Here is a 16,715-nt window from a genome sequence, read left to right as displayed (position 1 = left end):
GCATTCCATAGTATTGGAGCCCGAATAGAAAACGCTCTATAGCCCGCAGACTTTTTTTGGGCTCTGGGAATCACTAATAAGCCGCTTTTTTGAATGCTAGGGGAACAGTGCCAGGGGAAAGTGATAAGTGTATAATATTCAACACTGATGGACCTAGTAATACAAAAAGCTCCTTGATAAGTTTCCCAGGAATTGGGTCAAGTAAACATGTTGTTTGTTTGGTCCCATTTACACATTTTGACAATTCCTCCAATGTTATTTCATCAAAGAGACAGAAACTATTTTGGAGGGCGGTACAACTACCATAAACTATAGCATAGCAAGAAACAAACAACTAACATGAACTGTGGCATAGAACAACATGAAACTGTGGCATGCAACCAATAACTAGCATAACTATAGAATCAGACCTGAAACGAGCAATGACGCCAGGCCGACTGACTGGCAAAGGCGGTTTGAATAGTCTCTTGATTAGAGCCAGGTGAGCGTCCGAACACCAGCGGCAGGTGAAAATCATATGCCACCATGGCAACCAAAACAAACAAGAGTGCGCCAAAAACAGGAACTTTTGGAGTTAAACTAACAGAACATAACGAAAACATGATCCGGACCACGGATCATGACAGAAGGTAAGTCACAGGAACGAAAAGTGTGGTAGCCATTTTTGTGTTGTTCATATTTCGGTAGTCCAGCTTCAATTAAGTTAAATTAATTTTTTGTTGTTTGATGAATACTTCCGCTTACTGCGCTACTGCACTTTGGTGTTGGTCATTGTGGTGGTGTTTGACGGATGTTTGGGCCTACTGCGCTACTGCACTATGGTGTTGGTCATTGTGGTGGTGTTTGATGGATGTTTGGGCCTACTGCGCTACTGCACTATGGTGTTGGTCATTGTGGTTTTGGTAGCCAATTTTGTGTTATTTTTATTTCTCTGGTACTGCATATATTAAGTTGAATTATTAATTTTTTGTATTAGAAAGTCATTTACAGTTTGTGTCATTTACAGCACCCGTGAGGAAAGCATATAGGGGCGCACAGGTGAAACTGATTGGACACCTGTCGGGTGGAGAGACTGGCGGTGACAAACATTTTTGACCACTGCTTACGCAACACTTGAGCTTGATTTGGTTATAGCTTTATATGTAGTTAAAGTTGTTTTTGTTAACCTTAGAAAGAAAGCCTTTTTCATGCAAATAAAGCTATTTTTGGAAAGACTTAAGTTGTAGTTTGAAGTGCGCATGAAAGTGCACCACCTGTCCTGGCTCAGCCCACGGCCTTTGGTTTAGAACCTGGAAAGTTTGGAAAGGCCGATACAAAAAGAGAGCCTTGGCAGGTCGCTCTCTACACAAGACCAACGTTATTTCGTTGTGTTTTTATGGGCTTGTTTTGTGAATGTCCATTTCGCGTTCTCGACTCTCATTTTCAAGAGGATATAGTATCTGAGGTGGTTTAAAATGCAAATCTGTGATCTACAATAGAAAAAGGAGAGAGTGTGGAATCCAATGAGCCAGCTTGTACCTAAGTTACGGTCAGAGCGAAAAAAGATACGTCCATCACTGCCTCTCAAGTCCTTTACTGTAACGTTCCTCATCTACGAATCTTTCATCCTCGCTCAAATTAATGGGGTAATCGTCACTTTCTCAGTCCGAATCTCTCTCGCTCCATTGTAAACAATGGGGAATTGTGAGGAATACTAGCTCCTGTGACGTCACGCTACTTCCGGTACAGGCAAGGCTTTTTTTATCAGCGAGCAAAAGTTGCGAACTTTATCGTCGATTTTCTCTACTAAATCCTTTCAGCAAAAATATGGCAATATCGCGAAATGATCAAGTATGACACATAGAATGGATCTGCTATTCCCGTTTAAATAAAAAAAAATCATTTCAGTAGGCCTTTAACTGTTATTTTACAGAGAACAAGGAAATGGGATAAAATTGCTATGATATGAAAAGGGGTAGGATTAAGTAAGCTCAGCTTCTTCTTACTCCTTTTCGGACGTGCTGTAATGAAACAACTGGAAATATGTGATGCATTACATTGTATCGTATGCACATTACATTGTATCGTATGCATGTTCGAAGTAAACTGAAACTGAACCGAACTGAAAAATAAATAAATAACTAGTGAAGTAAGTTGCATTTCTTATAGCAGGATGAATAAGAGTATTAATGAGTTTGAAATGTTTATCATGACTTTGCACTTCGTAAACACTTTGATTTTGAACAGTTTCTTGAACTTGATCATATTAGTACATTGTTTGATTTATTTACTTAATCCATTCCATGATTTACTTCCACATACTGATACACTAATGATTGTATGTGTTGTACATACATACACATGTTTTAAGTTACATTTTTCTCCTAGGTTGTATTTCTCCTCTTTAGTTGAGAAGAATTGTTGTAAGATCTTGGGTAGCAGGTTACAGTAGCTCTGTGCATAACATTCACTATTTCGTGGAATTTTTGTATTGTCGATTCAATAAATTAAGGGTTTGAATGTTCTCTATATCCAACATTATGTATTATTCTAACTAATCTTTTTTTTGTAACACGGTTAATGAATGAAGATATATGGACATATGGACGGCGTGGCGAAGTTGGTAGAGTGGCCGTGCCAGCAATCGGATGGTTGCTGGTTACTGGGGTTCAATCCCCACCTTCTACCATCCTAGTCATGTCCGTTGTGTCCTTGGGCAAGACACTTCACCCTTGCTCCTGATGGGTGCTGGTAGCGCCTTGCATGGCAGCTCCCTCCATCAGTGTGTGAATGTGTGTGTGAATGGGTGAATGTGGAAATACTGTCAAAGCGCTTTGAGTACCTTGAAGGTAGAAAAGCGCTATACAAGTATAACCCATTTATCATTTATCATTTAAGATTCCGATATGGTAACACTCGGTAACACCGTAGTGATTTTTTTTCCAATACATCTATCCATCCCATCCATGTTCTACCGCTTGTCCAAATAACTTGATTTGCTCAAGTTTGGAGCAAATCAATGACTTACAGTTCAGTAAAACATTTAAAAAACGTTCCTGGATCACATTTTGACAACAAAAGTGCATTTATGTCCAAATATTGGGGCATTTTCTAAAACGAATAATCACTTGACAGCCCTAATATACATACTTACATACATATATATACATATATATATATATATATATATATATATATATATATATATATATATATATATATATATATATATATATATATATATATATATATATATATATATATATATATATATATATATATATTAATGGTAGAAAGAAGGATTAGGAAAGGAGGATTAGATTAAAGGATTAGAAAGAAAGGTATAAATACTGGATTAAATGCCAGGTGGAAAATGTCTTGCTTGTGTGCATGCGCATATGCGTTTGTGTGTGTGTGCCTGTTTGTGTTGAGCTGTTAAAAAATCACAACGTTTATTTAACAAATATTTGCATGAATAAAACAATTTGCCCAGTCCCATGTTGGGTGTACATTTAGTGAGGTAGACTTATTAAAACAAAAAAAAATGTATATTTTCGATTAATCACAATTAATTATGAGGTAACAATGGGCAATGCAATTAATCATGATTAAATATTGTAAATATTTTTAATTATTTGACAGTTCTAATAAATACCCCACCCACGCACACACATGTATGTATATACAATATATTGCCAAAAGTATTTGGCCACCTGCCTTGACTCACATATGAACTTGAAGTGCCATTCCATTCCTAACCCATAGGGTTCAATGTGATGTCGGTTCACCTTTTGCAGCCATTACAGCTTCAACTCTTCTAGGAAGGCTGTCCACAAGGTTGCAGAGTGTGTTTATAGGAATTTTCCACCATTCTTCTTCAAAAAGCCCATTGGTGAGGTCACACACTGATGTTGGTCGAGAAGGCCTGGCTCTCAGTCTCCGTTGTAATTCATCCCAAAGGCGTTCTATCGGGTTCAGGTCAGGACTTTGTGCAGGCCAGTCAAGTTCATCCACTCCAGACTCTGTCATCCATGTCTTTATGGACCTTGCTTGTCATGTTGGAAGAGGAAGGAGCCCGCTCCAAACTGTTCCCATAAGATTGGGAGCATGGAATTGTCCAAAATGTTTTGGTATCCTGGAGCATTCAAAGTTCCTTTTACTGGAACTAAGGGGCCCAGCTCAACTCCTGAAATACAACCCCACACCATAATTCCTCCCCCACCAAATTTCACACTCGGCACAATGCAGTCCGAAATGTAGCGTTCTCCTAGCAACCTCCAAATCCAGACTTGTCCATCAGATTGCCAGATGGAAAAGTGTGATTCATCACTCCAGAGAACACGTCTCCACTGCTCTAGAGTCCAGTGGCGACTGCATCCGACGCTTTGCATTGGACTTGGTGATGTATGGCTTAGATGGAGCTGCTCGGCCATGGAAACCCATTCCATGAAGCTCTCTGCGTACTGTACGTGGGCTAATTGGAAAGTCACATGAAGTTTGGAGCTCTGCAGCAACTGACTGTGCAGAAAGTCGGCAACCTCTTTGCACTATGCGCTTCAGCATCTGCTGAACCCTCTGTCAGTTTACGTGGCCTACCACTTGGTGGCTTAGTTGCTGTTGTTCCCAAACTCTTCCATTTTCTTATAATAAAGCCAACCGTTGACTTTGGAATATTTAGGAGCGAGGAAATTCCACGACTGGATTTGTTGCACAGGTGGCATCCTTATGACAGTTCCACGCTGGAAATCACTGAGAGCGGCCCATTCTTTCACAAATGTTTGTAGAAACAGTCTCCATGCTTAAGTGTTTGATTTTATACACCTGTGGCCGGGCCAAGTGATTAGGACACCTAATTCTGACCATTTGGATGGGTGGCCAAATACTTTTGGCAATACAGTGTATATATAATTGTATTTATTTATTGTGCTTGTGTGTGTGCGTGTGTTTTTGTGCCTGTAAAAGAATGTTGTGTCATTTGTTTTAATAAAAGCTTAAAGGCCTACTGAAATGTTTTTTTTTATTATTTAAACAGGGATAGCAGATCCATTCTATGTGTCATACTTGATCATTTCGCGATATTGCCATATTTTTGCTGAAAGGATTTAGTAGAGAACATCGACGATAAAGTTTGCAACTTTTGGTCGCTGATAAAAAAAAAGCCTTGCCTGTACCGGAAGTAGCGTGACGTCACAGGTTGAAGTCCTCCTCACATTTCCCCATTGTTTACACCAGCAGCGAGAGTGATTCGGAACGAGAAAGCGACGATTACCCCATTAATTTGAGCGAGGATGAAAGATTTGTGGATGAGGTACGTGAGAGTGAAGGACTAGAGTGCAGTGCAGGACGTATCTTTTTTCGCTCTGACCGTAACTTAGGTAAAAGGGCTCATTGGATTCCACACTTTCTCCTTTTTCTATTGTGGATCACGAATTTGTATTTTAAACCACTTTGGATACTATATCCTCTTGAAAATGAGAGTTGAGAACGCAAAATGGACATTCACAGTGACTTTTATCTCTACGACAATACATCGGTGAAGCACTTTAGCTACAGAGCTAACGTGATAGCATCGTGCTTAAATGCAGATAGAAACAAAATAAATAAGCCCCTGACTGGAAGGATAGACAGAAGATCAACAATACTACTATCAGGAGGCACATAACCAAACACTGGACCTGTAACTACACGGTTAATGCTGTGCCGCCTGTCAAAGCCTAGTAATGCTGTTGCTAACGACGCCATTGAATTTAACTTAGCTACGGGACCTCGTCAGAGCTATGATAAAAACATTAGCGCTCCACTTACGTCAGCCCTCATCTGCTCATCAACACCCGTGCTCACCTGCGTTCCAGCGATCGACGGCGCGACGAAGGACTGCACCCGATCATCGATGCGGTCGGCGGCTAGCGTCGGATAGCGCGTCTGCTATCCAACTCAAAGTCCTCCTGGTTGTGTTGCTGCAGCCAGCCGCTAATACACCGATCCCACCTACAGCTTTCTTCTTTGCAGTCTTCATTGTTCATTAAACAAATTGCAAAAGATTCACCAACACAGATGTCCGGAATACTGTGGAATTTTGCGATGAAAACTGAGCTGTTTGTATTGAGATACAATGTGTCCGAATACTTCCGCTTCAACCATTGACGTCACGCGCAAACGTCATCAGACATAGACGTTTTCAACCGGAAGTTTCCCGGGAAATTTACAATTGCACTTTATAAGTTAACCCGGCCGTATTGGCATGTGTTGCAATGTTAAGATTTCATCATTGATGTATAAACTATCAGACTGCGTGGTCTGTAGTAGTGGGTTTCAGTAGGCCTTTAATGTTTAGTAAACATTTGCATGATTGAGAAAACATGTCCAGCCCCATGTTTGGTTTGCATTTTAATAAGATACACGTATTAAAGATACAACTATTATATGTGATTAATCACAAATAATAACGATCTAGCTATGGACAATGGATCAAAATGTAATTCATTTGGGAGCCATTATTTTATCATTACTACTCAGAAAAGTAATTCCTTTTCTTCTCCAAAAGCACCGCACAGATTGTTCTATGTATGAGATGCATTAGGACAGTGGCGTGCGGTGAGGTTAATGTCTGGTGAGGCACGACTGCATCAACACAGTCAAATTTAAAAACATATGAACCTGCAGTGCAGGTGTACCTAAGGTGGATTCGGTCTTGCACATGGAGGGTTTGGGTGTGGGCTTTGGTTGGTGTGGCGCTCCCGTCGGGCGGTGCATTCTGCGGCGGAGGTGCTTGGCACCAGGAGGCGGGGTTATGATACGAGCCTCACACAGTGCGTCTCCGCAGCAGATTTATGATCGCTCAGCACTAAAAATACGTTACACACATACAGTTGTTGACAAAATACACTGTACATTATATACCTCAGCTAACTAAACTATGGAAATGTATAATATAATTCATATAGCAATACGGTCTCACTGCACAGCAGGTCAGCAGTTAGCCGAGTCGCAATCCATGGTGAGGCACAAGTGCCTCAACTGGCTGCTGATCACCGCACCGTCTCTTCTCAGTATTTGAACGGCAAATGTGAAAATAAAAATAAAAATAATCTAAAACTGGTGAAGTTAAATGGAAAATAACTTTAGTACAATCACTGGATACATATAACAATTGAATTATTTTTTTTTTCTTTTTACTTTTTTTTTCTCTCCATGATGGCAGGTGAGGCCGTGCCTCCCCTGCCTCTAGTGACGGCACACCACTGCATTAGGATATGGTGACGCTAGTGTAAATAAGACATAAAGGTTAATAGCAATAATAACTTTATTGTTATCATTATTGAGCCAAAGAAAGAAAAACTGTTGGGTGCACAATCACATTTGTGTGAGGGTTTTGAAGCAATTAGAAACACATATGGAATATCCAAATTGCTTAACAGGTTGCTAATTACAAGAACAATTTTTCACATTTAAATATGATCCTCATCCGTGGAAATGAGATCGCAGACGGTTCAAACAACCCCCCTTTTACATCTAATCCTCAAAAAAAGGCATGTAGATATTTGCAAAGGAGCCCGGTGCAATTTGAACTTGGAGAAGTGGTTTAAAATTAATTATCTGTGTGTTATAGGGGCATGAAGCCATCATCTATGAAAGTGATATGATATAATTCAGTCATTAGGAAATGGCCGCCTCATGCAACCTATCTCCTTGATGTGCCCCCTTAGCGATATTTTCCCCAGTCAAGGTCATGGCTGTCAGCCATCAAGCGGCCATCGCTCATTTCCTGCCTAAGTAATAAATATGAGGGCTAATCATTAATTACCATCACTTGACACGGCCTGCGTTTTATTATCATTTGTGACACGGGATGAATCAATAATGTTTTTTAATGAAATAAACAAGAGTTATGGAGGTGTGGCTGGCATAAAAGCACATCAAACTGCAAAGTGGGCACCCTTTTATCCTCAGGCAGGGCAATTGAATATGATTTGCTCAATCTCTGGTAGCGTTCTGCTGTTCTTTCATTTAATCCCTGGAGTGCAGATGTTGTCAACTCGATTACACTAAGGCATACACTTGGCACGCTGACATTTTTTGGAGATAAAATATCTATGTACTTGAGAAGGCGCTTTAAGCCTGAAGCTCAAACAAGATGAAATGGCCTTCAATAGCAAGGGAATCTGCAAATGATATAAAACAATGGCTGCCATGATTAAACATACGGATCCATTTCATGAATCTGATCAAAGTGGATATAATCAACAGGAACAAGTCTAGAAAATGGTGTCATTAATTTGTCATCTTACATTTTACATTTGAGCAGCCATTTTATTTTGTTCTCAAATGATCTATAACAGTGATTCTCAAACTGTGATGATATAGGCGGGCACCATTTAGAGGTATGCCAAATAATCGCTTAATTGAATATTCAGACACAGTGTTACTGTTCAAACTGTGTGTAATGTTACAGTGGCCAAAAATATCAAATATACTTGTTGAATAAAAACCCTTGCCTTGTTTTTAATGAATATTTAGACCTACTATGCTACTGTATTTTAATATTTCATATATTATGGTGGTACTCGGAGAGCCAAGTGTTTTCTGAGGTGATACTAGGTGAAAAAAGTTTCCATACTAAAAAAAAATGATCTTGAATATGACTTACTTTACAGTAGTCGGTGAAAAGATTGGAAGTATAGAACTAGAGGAAGCAATACCTGAAGGAATTGCGTGTGAATGCTCCAATGCTGACAGAATGTAGTATGAATGTAATAATGGTTTGATTATTGGAATGGTTTGAATGTTGAAGAGTTTGAATTTCCAGGAAAACGGTAATGTGGTTTGCAACTTGGGAAAGTGTTAGTTTGAATGTCCAGGATAAGTGGATTGTGTTGATGTTGGAATGGTTTGAATAGTTTGAAAAATGTGGGAATTGTGCAACTTGGGAAAATTGTTATGTTTGCAGGAGGAGTATAGACGGCACAGACCACAAGGGGGCGTAGAAGCTCTATGTTTTATTATATATATATATACACACTATATATACACATATAATAACAACTATCCATCCGTCCATTCTTTTTCTACCGCTTGTCCCTTTTGGGGTCGCGGGGGGTGCTGGAGCCTATCTCAGCTACAATTGGGCGGACGCCGGGATACACCCTGGACAAGTCACCACCTCATCACAGGGCCAACACAGATAGACAGACAACCTTCACACTCACATTCACACACTAGCCAATAATATCAAATAAACTATAAATCAACTAAAGAATGGCGTGTGACCAAAATCCAAGAGAGTGTATGTGTGTGTGACTATGTGCATGAATTAACTGATGAGTGTTACCGTAGTGTTGGGCGAGAGGCAAGTCCAACAGGGCAAGGCAGGCTCGTGATGCGAAAGACAGGCAGTAATTCGGTGGCTAAGCGGGGCATAGGAGGGGGAGGGGGGTACGACGAGACGCACAGCTCGTTGACGTGGGAACAAAGGCAGACTGCTGAGAGGACGACAAGGAAGATAAGGGACTAATCACACACGGGGAAAAAAACACGGAGAGCAAAGAGCAAGGTTGCATAGAGCTAAGATCTCTTATTGTACTGGAACGGATGGTTACGTTCTGGCCCGGAACGCAGGTCTGCATTAGCTTAAGAAGCGCAGGAAGATCATCACTGACAGGTGTGCTGATTGCAGATTGACTACAGCTGCCGGCTGCAGCAGGAGGTGAGCGGCCGGGGGCGTGTCCCGAGGTGCGCTCTGAGGGGCTCAATGAAGAACACGCGTGCCAATGCACCTGTGCCGTGACAAAAATGTCCTATTCATTTCAATGGGAACTTCCTGGAAATTTGAGAATTTTGAGAAAAGCGGGATTTTTTTAAGAAAATTATTAGGAACATGAATGTCTTAAATGAGCTGAATTGGTTGGTGTTGGAATTGTTTAAATCAGTCAAGAAATGTTGAAGTAGTAACATGGTAAATTGAGAAATGGTATAACAGAATTCCTGGAATTTCGGAAAACCCAAGAAGTTTTCCAGTTCAAAAAAACCACTTAGTTTTTTGTCCTAATTAAAAGCAACGTTTTGACGGTGGAACGGTTGAAATGCGTTAAAAAATGTGGAAGGAGTAGTCGCCAGAAAAAAGGGTGTTAATAGGGCTTTGTAAAAACAGAAATTCTGGAAAATCATGGAACTTTTTGGAACTTTGAAAAAAATAAGTTTGTAGTTCCAGGATGGTGGAATGTGTTGAAGGTGGAATAGTATGAATCGGTTGAAAAATATGGAAATTGTGGAGGTTTGAAAAAGGGCCAATTCATTCTGATTTGGAAAAATGTCCCGGAAAATCCTGGAATTCTTGAAAATCTGGGAATTTTTGGAATTTTACAAGCCAAAGCCCGCGATTCTCTAATAGGCTGAACAGTTTGAAGTTGGAACGGTTTGAATCAGATGAAAAATGTGGACGGTAGAGTGCGCCAAAATGTGGAGAAGAAGAAGAAGAAGAGGAAGAAGAACTTTGGAGCATTCACACAATAAAAACCATACAAATTCACATGTTATTCACACAATTACTGTCCTTTGAAGACCTGTCAACACGCAGCCAATGTTGTTGACATAATTGGCAAGTAAGAACACCTCACAGTGAACAGAAGTGTGCATATATAGTGTGAGCACCATTGTTATGTAGCACTGCCTTAATGCTCTTGGACTGGACATTTCTCAGAAATGCACGTGTTATTAATGTAATTAACTTCCACTCCTCCATTGTGACACCGCAGGTGGAGATGGTGGATATAGAAACAGTACGCTCCTCCACGTTCCCGTCAGGAATTGGCTTCAGGTCAGTAAACGAAGGCTAAACGATCAAATCGATTAGGAAAATGGTTCAGTTTGTATTATATTGCTTCAAGTGTAGCTGATAACGATTGATAACATCTGGACCACATGAGTTCCCAGAACTTTAAATTAGCGGACATAGTTAAAAAAGGTGAGAATGTATCAAAATATGCATCCCTACTGTGTAGACCTTGATATTATTTTTGGACAAATACACCTCATGCTGGCACTGTTAGTAAACCCTTTTGCTGGACCCCATGAGACTTATGTATTTAAATGTCTTGAAACCTTTTGAAATTGAAACCTTTTGAACATGAACATGAAACATGTTCATTCACAAATTTAACAAAAGACATATTTTTATTTTATTTATTTATTTATTTTTTTGTCCTGTCCTGTTTCTCGGGCAAATCATATAGTTGATGTAGATGCCCATATCGGCTGTATAGATTTGCTTTAAAAAAGAGAAGTGTGGGATACTTCTCTTGTTGCCTTATTTGTATTTGACTTTATTAAATGTATTTATATTATTATTTGGTGCAGCCGGACCAGAGCAGGAGGGGCTAGAAAGAGAAAAAAAGGAAGACAGAGGGGGAAATTGTGGGGACAAGAGGAGGATAAGACAGAGAGACAACAACAACAGCAAACACAACAATAACAACAACAACAACAATAGAACATCAGCAAATATGATATGTACAAATATGATAGTAAACGTGATAACAAAGAAGCAGTTAGTGAAATAAATAATAATACATAAAGGACAATGAACATTATTACACTAAAAATGGAGCAATACAAATACCAATAGAAATAGCACTATTGATAATGAATAATACCAATAATTTTATTATCAACAATACAAATGTTCAAATTCAAGAATACATATATGTAATGATAACTTGAAATACAAAAGAAAGCAGATAAATGGAGGGGAAGAATTAAAAGCCAGCTATATTAACCTTGTAGATTGTTATAGTAATTATAGTTTAAGCTTTGTCAGTGTGCCATGTGTTACCCAGTTTCCCCTAGGGTAACAACGTTGATATATGTTTGATGAAACATGCTATTTTTAATGAAACGTGATAATATGCATGAGTGTATGTATGTATATGTATGTACTTGTATATGTACAGTATGTGTATATGTGTGTTTGTACAGTGAATGTATATGTACATGTATATGTATATGTATGTTTGTACAGTGAATGCATATGTACAGTATGTGTATATGTATGTTTGTACAGTGAATATATATGTACAGTATGTGTATATGTATGTTTGTAAAGTGAATGTGTGTGTGGATGTACGAACTTTGAGTGTGTAGGTATGTACTCTATTTGTGTATGTATGTGGGAGCGTAGGTACTTATGTATGTATGAATAACTGTGTATACACAACCGGACGGGAAGACCGCCCCCGCCCCACCAGCAACCGGGCCACCCCCGAGACAGGCCCCCATCCCCCGGAGAGCACGACGGGGCCACCCCACCCAAGTCGGCTGCCGCAGGACCGCCTAGCACTGGGCCAAGGGAACCACCCACCCCACCCGAAGGGACCCCAACGATGGAGATGGAAGAACCAGCAATTGCCCTGTCGAATTCTCCCCCTGAGGGAGGGAATTTTTTTTAATTTAAATAGTAATAATAAAATATATTTAAAAAAAAATAATATATATATATATATATATATATATATATATATATATATATATATATATATATATATATATATATATATATATATATATATCTGTGTTGGCCCTGTGATGAGATGGCGACTTGTCCAGGGTGTACCCTGCCTTCCGCCCAATTGTAGCTGAGATAGGGTCCAGCGCCCCCCGCGACCCCAAAGGGAATAAGCGGTAGAAAATGGATGGATGGATATATATATAGTGATTAATTTTTTTTTTTTTAAAGACAGATTTAACAGTATAGCCTGTACTTAGAGGTCATTGAGCGCGGTCCTCGTCCATCTTCTCCTGCGTGCCGAAACTGCTGAAGTCGTCTCTTTTGACACGCGTCTGTCGTGCCTTTCGGGGTGGTCGTTTCCTTTTCTGATGGCCGAGTTGATCACCTTCAAATTGGGGGCTACACCTTTGCATTTTGTGGTTTCTTCTCCATGATGAGGGTGAGTCACTAATGCATTAAATGGCTGACTGAATGGTTGTGTGAGTATGTTTGATTTAATATGAACAGTTTTATTGGTCCACCGTGACCAATTCGGTAATTTCATTGGTCTGACGTAACAAGGTGAAATTTATTAACGGCACGTGAAGCTTGCGAACACAGAAACAATAATACATTATATAATTTTATACACTTATGGTCGGTAAATTATGGCAATCAGATTAATCACCCATTTACATTTTTTTAAATTATGTTTACTTACCATGTGCAACCACTGTATCTGGAATATGCCTGTGTTCACTGTATTATCTTAACATTAAGATAAATAACGGGTCACAACTTCATACTTAGACTTCGACAAACTTTAATGATCCACAAGGGAAATTGTTCTAAAAAACATAGTATGTGTTTATTAACAAGTCCAAATGAAATTACAAATAAAATCAAGCTAAAACACACCACACACCAGTTTATGATTAGGTTTTGGACTTATAATCTTGTTTTCTTTCTTGTATTTTTCTTGTCAGACTCTTATTTGGTATTTTCCCTCTACTGTTGTTCACCGTTGGCAGCAGCTTGGCTTTGATCAGCACTATTTACATTAAGATGTAGCGTATAATTGTTGGGTCACTGCATGCGTTTTCTGCCGTGCTACGTGTGTTTTGGTCCATGTTGTCGATGTTATTTTGGATTGTTTGGACTCCTGCTTGATGCTTGTTGTTACATCCCCATATTTTTTTTTTTTTGCTATCTGTACACCTCGTTGTCCTCTGCTCAAAAGACCTAACCTCGGTCCAGACCTCATGGCAAACTACCGGCCGTTGTCCCACCTTCCCTTTATCTGGAAAATCCTCGAAAAATTGTAATTGGTACCGACGGAATTTGGTCAATGCCTGTAAATGTACCTAATTCAGTACTCATTCCTACTTACAGCTTTAGTGAAACTGAAACTCTTTCTTGCAAATCACTTTTTTTGGACTTTATACTATTATTTTTGTAACAAACTATGTATAGGGCCAACTGGCTCATCTTGTCTGTCTGCTAAGCTTTCGACAACATCATAACAGAGACTTGGCTTGTCATGATATGCATGTGTTAATGACGTCAAAATATGTATAAACTACAAAACCCAAAGCCAGTGAAGTTGGCCTGTTGTGAAAATCGTAAATAAAAACAGAATACAATGATTTGCAAATCCTTTTCAACTTATATTCAATTGAATAGACTTCAAAAACAAAATATATATATATATATATATTTTTTTTTTTGCAAATAAGCATTAACTTAGAATTTAATGGCAGTAACACATTGCAAAAAAGTTGGCACAGGGGCATTGTTACCACTGTGTTACATGGCCTTTCCTTTTAACAACACTCAGTAAACATTTGGGAACTGAGCAGACCAATTTTTGAAGCTTTTCAGGTGGAATTATTTCCCATTCTTGCTTGATGTACAGCTTAAGTTGTTCAACAGTCCGGGGGTCTCCGTTGAGGTATTTTAAGCTTCATATTGCGCCACACATTTTCAATGGGAGACAGGTCTGGACTACAGGCAGGCCAGTCTAGTCCCCACACTCTTTTACTATGAAGCCACGCTCTTGTAACACGTGGCTTGGCATTGTTTTGCTGTAATAAGCAGGGGCGTCCATGATAACGTTGCTTGGATGGCAACATACAGTATGTTGATCCAAAACTGTATGTACCTTTCAGCATTAATGGTGCCTTCACAGATGTGTAAGTTACCCATGCCTTGTGCACTAATACACCTCCATACCATCACAGATGCTGGCTTTTGAACTTTGCGCCTATAACAATTCGGATGCTTCTTTTCCTCTTTGGTCCAGAGGACACGACGTCCACAATTTTCAATTTTAACAATTTGAAATGTGGACCCGTCAGATTACAGAACACTTTTCCACTTTGCATCTGTCCATCTTGGAAGAGCGCGGGCCCAGCGAAGACGGCAGTGTTTCTGGGTGTTGTTGATAAATGGCTGTCGCAAAGTAGAGTTTTAACTTGCACTTACAGATGTAGCGACGAACTGTAGTTGCTGACAGTGGTTTTCTGAAGTGTTAATGAGCCCATGTGGTGATATCCCTTACACACTGCTTTTTGATGCAATACGGCCTGAGGGATCAAAGGTCCATAATATCATCGCTTACGTGCAGTGATTTCTCCAGATTCTCTGAAACTTTTGATGATTTTACAGACCGTAGATGGTGAAATCCCTAAATTCCTTGCAATAGCTCATTGAGAAATGTTGTTCTTATACTGTTTGACAATTTCCTCAGGCATTTGTTGACAAAGTGGTGACCCTCGCCCCATCCTTATTGTTTGTGAATGACTGAGCATTTCATGGAAGCTGCTTTTATACCCAATCATGGCACCCACCTGTTCCCAATTAGCCTGTTCACCTGTGGGATATTCCAAATAAGTTTTTGATGAGCATTCCCCAACTTTCTCAGTCTTTTTTGCCACTTGTGCCAGCTTTTTTGAAACACGTTGCAGGCATCAAATTCCAAATGAGCTAATATTTGCAAAAAACAACAACAAAGTTGTCCAGTTAGAACGTTAAGTCTCTTGTATTTGCAGTCTATTCAATTGAATATAGGTTGAAAAGGATTTGTTAATCATTGTATTATGTTTTTATTTACGATTTACACAACGTGCCAACTTCACTGGTTGTGGGGTTTATACAAACCCCGTTTCCATACGAGTTGGGAAATTGTGTTAGATGTAAATATAAACGGAATACAATTATTTGCAAATCATTTTCAACCTATATTCAGTTGAATATGCTACAAAGACAACATATTTGATGTTCAAACTGATAAACTTTTTTTTTGCAAATAATCATTAACTTTAGAATTTGATGCCAGCAACACGTGACAAAGAAGTTAGGAAAGGTGGCAATAAATACTGATAAAGTTAAGGAATGCCCATCAAACACTTATTTGGAACATCCCACAGGTGAACAGGCAAATTGGGAACAGGTGGGTGCCATGATTTGGTATAAAAGTAGATTCCATGAAATGCTCAGTCATTCACAAACAAGGATGGGGTGAGGGTCACCACTTTGTCAACAAATGCTTGAGCAAATTGTTGAACAGTTTAAGAAAAACCTTTCTCAACCAGCTATTGCAAAGAATTTAGGGATTTCACCATCTACGGTCCGTAATATCATCAAAGGGTTCAGAGAATCTGGAGAAATCACTGCACGTAAGCAGCTAAGCCTGTGACCTTCGATCCCTCAGGCCGTACTGCATCAACAAGCGACATCAGTGTGTAAAGGATATCAGCACATGGGCTCAGGAACACTTCAGAAACCCACTGTCAGTAACTACAGTTGGTCGCTACATCTGTAAGTGCAAGTTAAAACTCTCCTATGCAAGGTGAAAACCGTTTATCAACAACACCCAGAAACACCGTCGGCTTCGCTGGGCCTGAGCTCATCTAAGATGGACTGATACAAAGTGGAAACGTGTTCTGTGGTCTGACGAGTCCACATTTCAAATTGTTTTTGGAAACTGTGGACGTCGTGTCCTCCGGACCAAAGAGGAAAAGAACCATCCGGATTGTTATAGGCGCAAAGTTGAAAAGCCAACATCTGTGATGGTATGGGGGTGTATTAGCGCCCAAGACATGGGTAACTTACACATCTGTGAAGGCACCATTAATGCTGAAAGGTACATACAGGTTTTGGAGCAACATATGTTGCCATCCAAGCAACGTTACCATGGACGCCCCTGCTTATTTCAGCAAGACAATGCCAAGCCACGTGTTACATCAACGTGGCTTCA

This window comes from Entelurus aequoreus, linkage group LG04, assembly GCF_033978785.1.
Source record: "Entelurus aequoreus isolate RoL-2023_Sb linkage group LG04, RoL_Eaeq_v1.1, whole genome shotgun sequence".
NCBI lineage: Eukaryota > Metazoa > Chordata > Actinopteri > Syngnathiformes > Syngnathidae > Entelurus > Entelurus aequoreus.
The sequence above is the reverse complement of the archived record's forward strand: the minus strand, read 5'-3'. Positions refer to the sequence as shown.